This window comes from Dioscorea cayenensis, chromosome 8, assembly GCF_009730915.1.
Source record: "Dioscorea cayenensis subsp. rotundata cultivar TDr96_F1 chromosome 8, TDr96_F1_v2_PseudoChromosome.rev07_lg8_w22 25.fasta, whole genome shotgun sequence".
NCBI lineage: Eukaryota > Viridiplantae > Streptophyta > Magnoliopsida > Dioscoreales > Dioscoreaceae > Dioscorea > Dioscorea cayenensis.
Window position 1 is genome coordinate 15,869,725 of NC_052478.1, and position 11,357 is coordinate 15,881,081.

Here is an 11,357-nt window from a genome sequence, read left to right on the forward strand (position 1 = left end):
AAAGAGAGATGAGAACTGGGCAATGTTGAAATTTGAGTACTAAATTGTACAAAAATAGAGAATATGAATCATATCAATCATGAAATTAGGAAAAAAAAAAGAAAGAAATACAAGAGGGAAAATCGGAAGAAAGGGGATGTGAGAACCGGGGCATGGGTGATATCTGGGGAAAATTACAAAGAAACAGCACCCGTTTTGATGGCTCCCTGGGTTGATCTTGCTGGTTCTTGGGAAGTACGGAGGAACCCTAGCAATCCTCAGCACCACATCCCCAGCTTGATCGATTGAGAGAGAGAGAGAGATTAGGGTTAGGGTTTTTGGATGGAGAATGGGAGGAATAGGCGGCGATGGTGTAATGGACACAAAGAAGGGGAAATAGAGATGTATATATAACAAGGATATTTGGGTTGGGCTTTGAGTGATGGATAATATTGGGCTCCCCAGCCCATTTATTAATTATGGTTTTGTCTGAATATAACCTGCTTTGAGATTTGTGTTGTGAGATGATATGTGTATAATCATATAACTATATATTAATTTTAGGTAGTGTTTGGATAGTGGGATATAATATTCCATGGATGGGAGATATCCATGGATGAAAATATCCATGGATGAGAATATCCATGTTTAAGTGTTTGGTTGGAGGGATTTAATAGTAAGGATAAAGATTGTTTGGTGTTTGGTTAGAGGGATAAGGATATTTAAATATTTGGATATCCATTTTTAAGTATATATTTGATTTAAATAACAGATATTAATAGATAATTTTTTTATTTATTTAGCATGAAATATTTTTAATGGATTATTAATTAATAATATAATAAACGGAAACTATTATGAATAACCAAAAGGTTAAAAACTAAGAATGTACTTTCAAATTATCATTAAAAAATATTTTTAAATTGTTTAATTTAATTTAATTAATGGATGATATTTTTAATTTATTTAAATTAAAAATTTTAGGAAGTATTTAAATAACAGATAATTAATAAAAATATATTTTATTTATTTATTTAGTTTAAATTATTTTAATGGATTATTAATGAATAACATATTTATTTATTATTTAACTTAATTTTTTAGTTGAAGTTAATTAGTTTAAAATATTTAGAGAGATGGAAATGGATGAGAGAAGGAGAGAGAGAAAGGGATGAGATGGTGGCCCATTTTCAAGGATGGGGGACATCCCCATCCAGCCCCATCCAGGAAACCAAACACCTGGATGGGGTTGTAGCCCTGGATATCCCATCCCTATCCTGGGATATCCATGGCACCAAACACTATAGAGGATAGTTCCTCATAGGCTCTCCAGACATTTGGACTTTCAAGATTGGTTTAACAAACCATATAAAAGTACTGAATAACCCTCAAACCCTCATTTGACCCTCTCCAAATGAAATTTGCAACATTGAAACACAATTAATTTTTAGAGAAACACAATTAACAGAAACACAATTTGAAACCTTTCTTATCACTAGACCAATTGTCACATAGGTATTGGTCCTTTCTCATTTTTTAGGATCAAAACCAAGTTTTGCCATTTATTATTCTCCAACTGACAAATCTGTGTAGTTTGAGAGACAGATCCCAATCCTAATCACAATCCCAATCCCAATCAAAACCCCTCCCCTCCCCACATGCCAAATCAAAACCCTAGATCCAAGAATCCCAAAAAAATCCGAGATCTCCTCCAAAAACTCGACAATGAAATCTGAATAAAAAATACAAAACCCCCCATCCACACACTTCCCAATCTTCTCCCAAACCCTAACCCTTCCCACACTTCCTCAGAGTAGTAGTAGTAGTAGTAGTAGTAGTAGTAGTAGTAGTAGTAGTATTTGAAGAAGAAGAAGAAGGAGGAGGAAGGGAAAAGAAAACAAAGCGGCAATGCGTGACCCTTAAAAGAGCCGTGAGAATGGAAGAAGTCTCCACTAAATGAACAACAATGAACAAAGTGCACAACTTTCACAACAACAATGAACAAGACAATCATTGCAAGGACTCGAGGAAAGTGAATACTATGATCTTATCTTTTTTTCTATAAAAACATGAGTATACACACTAGCACCCAATCGTAAACATCAGCAGCTGGTAAATTGCTCCAGTCACTCCGCATGCTACATGTGATTGATAACACTCTTATCATATATATACTCACTACACCATGCAATATTACAAACAATTATAGATATGTATGTATATATATATATATATATTAAAAAAAAGGGAAAAAAACATACAAGTGGGACCACAGTCGACGATTTCTGCAATCTAGCCCAAAGGTGATGCAGAGGCAACAACAAGTTATGCAGCCTGAAAACAAACATATAAACTAAGGGGTTGTTTGGTTCGCGGTAATGTAGAAAGATTACCACGTGTTACGTGATAATCTGAAAATATTACCATGTTTGGCATTGCATCGATGGTAATGTGGATGGTAATATCACATTACCAACTTATAAATATTACCAAGAAAGTGGTAATCCTATTACCATCAAATTTGGTGTCTATCTTGGATTACCATGGTAATGTTATAACTTTTTATATTTTAAAAAATTGATTACCATGACAACCAAACATGGTAATGAATTATTCCCGGCAATAAGAGTTCCCAACCAAACATGGTTATATTAAATTACCACAATATTCTCAACCATATAACATTCCCACTCGTATTACCATGGTAATCTCATTACGTGGTATATGTCATTACCACGAACCAAACGTCCCATAAAATTCAAGGGAAAAATGCTTGGGAAAATTAAGTAAGGATTTCAGTATAAAAGAGTTTGAGACTTACAATTGCCAACATCATCACAACAACCGCAAAAGACCAGTAGATCAAGATACCTTTCATTGAGACTGGACTTGGAGTGAAGATATGCCAGTCGTCTGAATAGGTATTGTGGTGGTGACCGGAGGTTCCTGTGGTAGAGGAGGATAGTATATGTTGCTGTCTTTGGTTCATACATATTAATGCAGATTGAGTTGGATGTTTAGTTTATGGATAGTTAGAAGAAGAAGAAGAAGAAGAAGGTGGTGGTTGAGGGAGCCTTGATGGAAGAGAATGAGAGGAGAAGGATGGTAGATGAGAAGATAAGGGATAGGGAGGGTGGTTATAGGATAAAACCTTATTGTCATAGGAACTTATTAAAAAGACTGCAAGTTTTACAGCATGCATATGCATAAACTTTAATGTTAAAGCTCTATATACCTCATTAATCATGTATTTATAAAATAAGAACAATTATCAGCTTGAAAGCATACATTTGTGAAAGAAAAGTTTTCCTTTTCTTTCACAAATGTATGCTTGGCTTTGGCTGTATATTAAAATTAATGGATTTATGATTTTGTGTTGGTGTTGATAGGCTTACAACTTGGCAAACAAACTCAAGAATGAAAGCAACCCTCTTAATGGAAGGAGTAGGGAAGGATCAACAAAAACATTTTGATGAGCAATTGGAACAGTTTGAAGGTGTCGTTAGCCGATTGGAATATGTGATCAATGCATTTCTTGATGGATAAAAAGCAATGACTGTAACAATTGTATTTGTGCTAATCAAAACATTCATGAAGTGGTTGATTCAGGATCATTAGGACCATCAGCATTGCTAGAGGTGGGAAATCTGGACAAAGGCAAAAAGGAAGACGATTAGAGCGAAAGTATGGAAGGTTGAGATGCATAAACGATGTTGCCACAAAACTTAATTTGGATTTAGGAAGTACTTTCTTTAGTTATTATCCAAAAATGTGTGGGAAACGTTTTTTGTATTAATTAATCTAATTATTTTGGCTTACTAAATATAACTTTTTTTTTATAATTTTTAAATTATTTCCATCCTTGCGGAATATAACATTGATAAAAACATTTAAAATGGATATTGGAATTGACAATAAACTCTCTAATATTATTTGTCATTATTTTATTAATTGTTTGAGTACTTATGTTTCGAAAGGAGACACATGATAGATGCAAACATTGTATAAAAAACTCTTTATTTTTAAATATATAAATCACACATCCTCAAGATCCATGTTTATGTATGAAATATATATATATATATATATATATTAAATACATCTCATATATTTGAATCATAAATAAATAAACAAGTTTTTTTTCCACGAGCGAAGAGGTTCAATTTTAAAATATATTAACCTAATCTCCATATAAAGATGCAGCCAATTTAACTTTAGACTTTTCTTTCAACATTTTTTTATTCATTTTTTTTTATCAAACATAAATATAAAATTATAAAGAAAATCTCAAGCCAAGTGTTTTTTTCAAACTCACAAATAAATCCAAGAACTCTACACCAATAAAATATAATTTAAAATAAACATAGGGGCCTTTGTGTAATTCAACGCAATAAATAAATTAAAAAACACCCAAAATCAAAAGGACAAAAAACTAAATAAAAATCACTAATTTTCATACTTTTTATTTCTACTTCTGTATTTATTCTTTCATATCATCCCATTAAGTTATTTCACACATAGAATGATTTTGTATAGATGATATCACAATTTGCATAACTACAGATACACGATGTTCATTTTAAAGTGTGTATAATTAATAGAGCAAGTTTCCAGAAATACATGCATCTCATAAAAGGAAAACTAAATAAGAATGATGTACATGCACATTCCAAAGCATCAGATACACAAGAAGGAGAAGAGAGCAAGAAGAATCTTTGACAGCAAAGTGAAGCATCAAACAAAGCCAGTTCATTAGAAACTAAGCTAGTCACTGAAAAAGCTCAAATAATCTCAGCTGAGTCATCTGCATGATCTGCATATTTTCTTTGACAAAAAAGATATGGTGATACATATCAAATCATGTACCAACTTGGTTTGGACTTGGTTCAGTAAAATGGAATCCAAGAACATGAGATAGACAAAGAGATCCGGACGAAAATTTTAAATATAAAGATAAGAGAAACAGTTGCATTTGTTCTGCTATAAATTTACTAGCGAAAAACAACTCATGAGAATATGAGATAGACAAAGAGATCCGGATGAAAATTTCAAATATAAAAATAGCCAAAACAATGCCTTATGTCTGCCATGAACTTAGATTTTCCAATAATAATATTGTCTTCTCCTTTTCCACTTCCTTTGCTCTCTCCATCTTTGGTTCTCTTCATTGCTCGCTTTATCTTGGGAATGAGCTCAGCACCGGCGGACGAATGGGAAACTTTAGGATGCTTGCTAGGAGATGTGTGTCGACAACAGAGAGGTTCCTCTGGTGTTCATTAAAAGTTGTATGCTTAGATCTCGACCTAAGATGGAGACAAGCACCAAGGAAAGCAGAAGCCAAAGGCCAACAAGGTTGAGCTGAGGCTAAGAAGCGGATACGATGGCAAGAGGGAAGAAGAGGAGATTGGACTCGCCGTAGGAGACCTTCAATCTAATGGTCTATGAGGCCTCGTTGTCCTACATTTTCTAACTGAAAAAATTAATTTTTATTTTATTTTCCAAATATTATTATATATGTGAATATATGATTATAGAGAAACATCGTCTATGTCTATCCAAAGTAAATTTTTAATTTACGAAAATCTTGTTTTGATGCATATAAGGTAACTGATGCGGAGTTGATAATTTGATGTTGTTGGCTCATTTTTTTTCATCAATGTCCACCTCCTCCACCCTTTTCCTCGGCCTCCCCAATCATTTAATTGCTAAATTCTCTTGCATCAAAACAAAAATGCCAAAAATGTCACCTTTACCAAAAAGAAATCAAAGTTCTCTTTTTTCCAAAAATGGCATTATCTCTATGAGAGTACAATAAATTTTAAAAATAAAAACTATTTTTCAGACAAGACACATTATCGAATTAATCTATTTTCAAATAAACTCTATTATTTGATAAACCATTTTGAATAAATGTGTCACATAGGTTTTTTTTAAATAGCATTGTTACTAGTGAATATTTCATTATTTGTCCCATAACAAGTCTAAATTTGAGGCCAGCTCATGCAAAATAACATTAGAGATAAAGAGATATAAACCTAACTTTATCTCTAAATTTTTATTCATTGTAATAAAATATTCTTTCCCAGTATCCATATAATTGCATGGTTTGGTTTGGCTATATATTATTAGTATCTCTTGTGCTTTGATAAACAAATCTACCACTCAAGGTTCCGGTCATTCTTTTAGATTGGTCTTTGTATTATTTGAGGTTTTTCCTTTTACTTATATTTAGTTTTATTTGGAAGCATTAATTCATAGTTAAGCTCATAAACTAACACTTACAATTCTTGTGCAGCAAAAGGAAGTTAGCAAGAGTTTTTAAAAATTAACTATAGCTTGTATCACTACAATGAAATAAAGATCGAACAATTCAGGTACATATCACTAAATGGCCATTTAATGTTGTACTTACATTATTATAATAATAGAATATATAATATAATATTATACTATATTATATAAGAATGATAAGCTTTGTTATGGTATACTTTGTGCTCTGTAATAGTGCATTCAAAATATATGCATAGTATACATAATTACAATTATATAAGATATATAGACAATAACAAGCAAGATAGAAGGCAGTTATGATTACTTTTCCCATATATATATATATATATATTGGTAGATGTTTGTTATTTATTGTGTTTTTTTTTCCTTTTAAAGATTATATATATAGATATTGTTTAAAAAAAATTAAAATAAAAAAGAGAGTGGAAAAGCAAGAGAACGAAGGGGGTAACGGTTTGGTTTATCCATATAAATTGGTATGTTTGATACTTTTTTTTTAAATAAAGATTATATAGATATTGTTTTTTTGTTTTTTTTCTTAATATATATTACCATATATAATAATAAATACATATTGTAGAAGAAACACACATAAAAATTCTGAAAAGCTCCAACAATCCGTATAATATATATTACAATATATAGTATTATATATTATATATATAATAATCATTTCTCTATTTAACATTTATGTATATATATAATTTTAAACATTTAGTTTTGCAAAAGAAAATACCAATATATATATATATATATATGTTTATATTGTTATAGTGTACTCCAAACATATGCATACTATACAGATTTACAATTATATAAGATATATATATATATATGAGTATTTGTTTGTTATTTACTTTAATATATTTTTTTCCTTTTAAAGATAATATATATATATATATATATATATATATATATATATATATATATTGTTTAGAAAAAAATTAGAAAAGAAAGAAAGAGAGAGTGTAAAAGCAAATGAAGGGTGATAAGGTTGCTTTTATCCATATATATTGGTATTAAAAAAATATACAGTTCAATTTTTTTTTTAATCTGAAAGGGTTTGATAAAGCACATGTTAGATATTTACTATATATTATCTTATATAACAATAAATAATATAATATTTTAAAAGAAACACACATATACATGTCACTAAAAGAAAATTACTGTTTAGAAACATCATTTTTCATTTCTAATCCGTTCCTAAAGTGAATTAGCAACGGATTAGAAATGGAATTTATCTGTTTTGAATACCCTTGTTTCTAATTTGAATAGAAATGGGAAAATATTTCGTTTCTAAATTTAGAAACGGATTGGAAACGGAAAGCATTATATTTCTAATTTTTGAAAAATTAAAACGAAATAAGATGTGTTGCTAATCCGCTCTAAGTTACAAAAATAGAAACGGATTCCAAACGGAATATTTTCTGTTTTATTTTTGTTCCCCTATTAGAAACAATAGCTTTTTTGTTCCTAATCCGTTCCTAAAGTTTTTTTAAAATTAAAAAAACAATATTCAAACAAATAAATCCGTTTCTAATCCGTTTCTAACATTTAAGTTAATAAAATAAAATAAAAATTATATCCCTATTGTTTTTAAAAAACCTGCTACTTAAATTTTTAACCTATAACACCAACAAATAAGATAAACTCATCAATTCATACAAAAAGAAATATTTAAGTATATATGTTCAACACAAAATAATAAGTATACGACAAATACAACTATAAGCCAACATCATGATCGTCAGTAACTGGTTGTGAGTCCTGTGTGGTAAACTGCGACTGCTGAAGAATCCTCCTCTCAAAACTCATCATCATGTCCTTCATTTGATGCATCATCTCCACACGATATTGGTCCCTCTCCTCTTTCATTTCAAGCAAACTTTGTTGAAGCTCCTTGTTATTATCCGTTTCCCTTTTTATTAGAAACGGATTAGAAACGGATATATTTTAATATTTAATGATATTTAAATAATATATTAATTTTTAAATCCGTTTCTAGTCCCTTTCTAATAGAAACGGATTAGAAACGGATAGGTTTTTAATATTTAATGATATTTAAATAATATATTAATTTTTAAATCCGTTTCTAGTCCCTTTCTAATATAAACGGATTAGAAACGAATAGTTTTTAATATTTTAATAAATCATATTTTTAAATGCCCGTTTGTAAGCCGTTGTTATTAAAATCATATTTAAAACGATTGTTATTCCGTTGCTAATTGGTTTCAAGTTCAAACAGAATAAATTCCGTTTCTAATATTTTTAAATTGTAACTTTCTTGTAGTGTATATTTGAAACAACACAATATATCAAATAATAATTAATATTTTTTAAAACTATAAAATTCCATTTAATATATATTACAATATATAGTATTAAATATATTATATATAATTATCATTTCTGTATTGTATATATAATTTTAAACATTTAATCAGTCCCAATATATATATATAGAAGACCTCAATCCTAACACCCTTATCTTTTGAATTGTTAACTTTGATTTCATAATAATTTCTAACCAAATTAAATGATTTGTAAGATAAAAATTTGTTTTTAGGTGTATTATATTTAATTTGCTATCATTAAAATTAAACTGCAACGATGCTATATTTTTATGCAATTTTGTTTGTTTTTTTGTAGTATATATATGTTTTCCCCCTTAATTTTAAAAAAAATGAATATGGAAACCTTTGATAAATGTCAATCCAATAATAAAACCTTACCAAGTTAATACCAATGTGAAACTACTTAAGGACAACAGTCATATATGAAGATAGTAATTATATCCATGAATGTACCCACGTAAGCTTAATCTTATTTTAAGTAATGATGATAATCCATTTTAAAAATATTAAATGGTTTGGTTTGTTAAACATTATTTGTTTCATTTGAAACTGTTGATTTTAATAACAAATAATCTGCTTTAAAATTTTAAATTGATCTGGTTTGTTAAACAATATTTATTGCATTGGAAATTGTTTAGTTTTTGCCTAAATCTCTACTAAACTCTATTCCTTACCTTTTATGAATAGATCCAACATTATTATTATTATTATAATTATTATTATTATTATTATTATTATTATTATAATTATTATAATTATTATTATTATTATTAAATAACTAATAATCTATTTTAAAATTTTAAACTGATTTGGTTTGTTAAATATTGTGTTTTTGCATTCAAAATTGTTTAGTTTTTTTTACTAAGTCTATACTAAGCTCGATTCCTAAACTTTTATGAATAGATCCATCTTTTATTATTATCATATAAATTAAATAAAAATTACAAATAATAATAAAAAAAACATATATAGATTAGAACAATAAAATTAAAATTATAATTAAATTACAATAGATCTAATGAAAAGAAAAATAAAATAAAACCAAATTAAAAAATCAATAAGAATAAAAATAAACAAAATAAAGTTATATATATATATATATATATAAACAAACACCAAATATATATATATATATATAGACAATTAAACAATAAATTTACATATTGTAGTATTTGAAAACATTTTTTTTAAATTACTATTTTTTGTATTGAGAGAAAAAGAGTTGGTGTGAAACCCATTGATTCCCCATAACGATGAATAAGCTAACTCTATCTCTTAATTGCCTATTTTGTGCTCGAGAAGGTCCCCCAATTCCTCGACTACACCTTGAGGTGCATTTAGTTGTCTAATTTTATACTGGGGATATTGCACTCCGGTTTATATCTATATATGGAGTCATGGACAAAAAACAAAAAAAAAAATTTAAAATGAAGATTATAAAAAAATAAAAATATTATTATAAGTAAGCATATAATATAATATAGTATAATATATTTCGATATTAATATATAATATCAACATCATATATTTATTGACAAGAAAAAAATGTGTGGAGTGTGATACATTTAACAAAAAATAATAAAAATAAAATAAAATACAGGTTAATCAAAATCAAACCAACGGTAGCATAAGAGGTATTTTAGCCCAAGCCCAACCTTATCTGCATTTCATTAAGCCCACGCCTAGCCTATCCAGCCTAAAAATAAAACAAAATGCTACTTTTTACACAATAATATAAATAAATAAATAAATAAACCCTTAGTACTGTCATGCCCCGACCCGCAGACCTACGAAACGTGACAACCGCCGTGACAACCCGAAGAGGGATACCCCACCACTCTAGCCCTAGGTTGCCGTAAGGCTGACAAAATACCTAAAATCAACAACCTCAAACAAAAAGTAGAAAATAGAGAAATTCAAAGGTATGCAAGGGAAACATCAACAACATGACCTGATAATAGAGTTAAGAAATGTACTGATCACAAGTACAACAAAGTTCCCAAGATATATACAGACCATGCATAAAGATTTTCAAACACACTAATAGATCCATGCCCTAATACAACAAACAATGCTCAAGGATAACATACATGAACTTAGAAATGAATGAAAATAGACAGTGGATGCCCAGTACGCTGCTTCACTGCCACACTACTGCCCGTTAAAGCCTGAGAAAAGGAAGAGGGTGAGTAACCTTGGTCACTCAGTGAGTGGGTTAGCACAAATCCACAAGAATATACCAAAATACATGATATAAATCATCCAAATAATAGTTTACTAATAACACAACTAGTTTAGGACATAATCACCTACAACTATAATCATTGATACAAAATAATGAAAGATAATGTCAAGAAAGCCTTTTACCCTAGCTAGGGCTTTACAACATCAAATCCACAAAATACTGAACCCAAGATCCAATTTATTAAACAAGTTGAACATCAAACCAACCTTTTATAATAATGCAAATAGATCTTAACAGTTCCACATATATATATATATATATATATATATAACAAACTATATAATACGAGTCTCAAAATCCATAAAACATAATACTCACTGCCAAAACCATAAATTTAATATGATACTACAAAAGAAACAAAACATGGTCTAGAAACCTCTCTAAACCTTCTTCGTAGCTGAGGCTAGGTTCAGAGCAGTCAAGGTACTCATGTCCTTGACGTTGATCCATCAATCCACCGTGTGGTATCCTCGGCTTCCCGATGA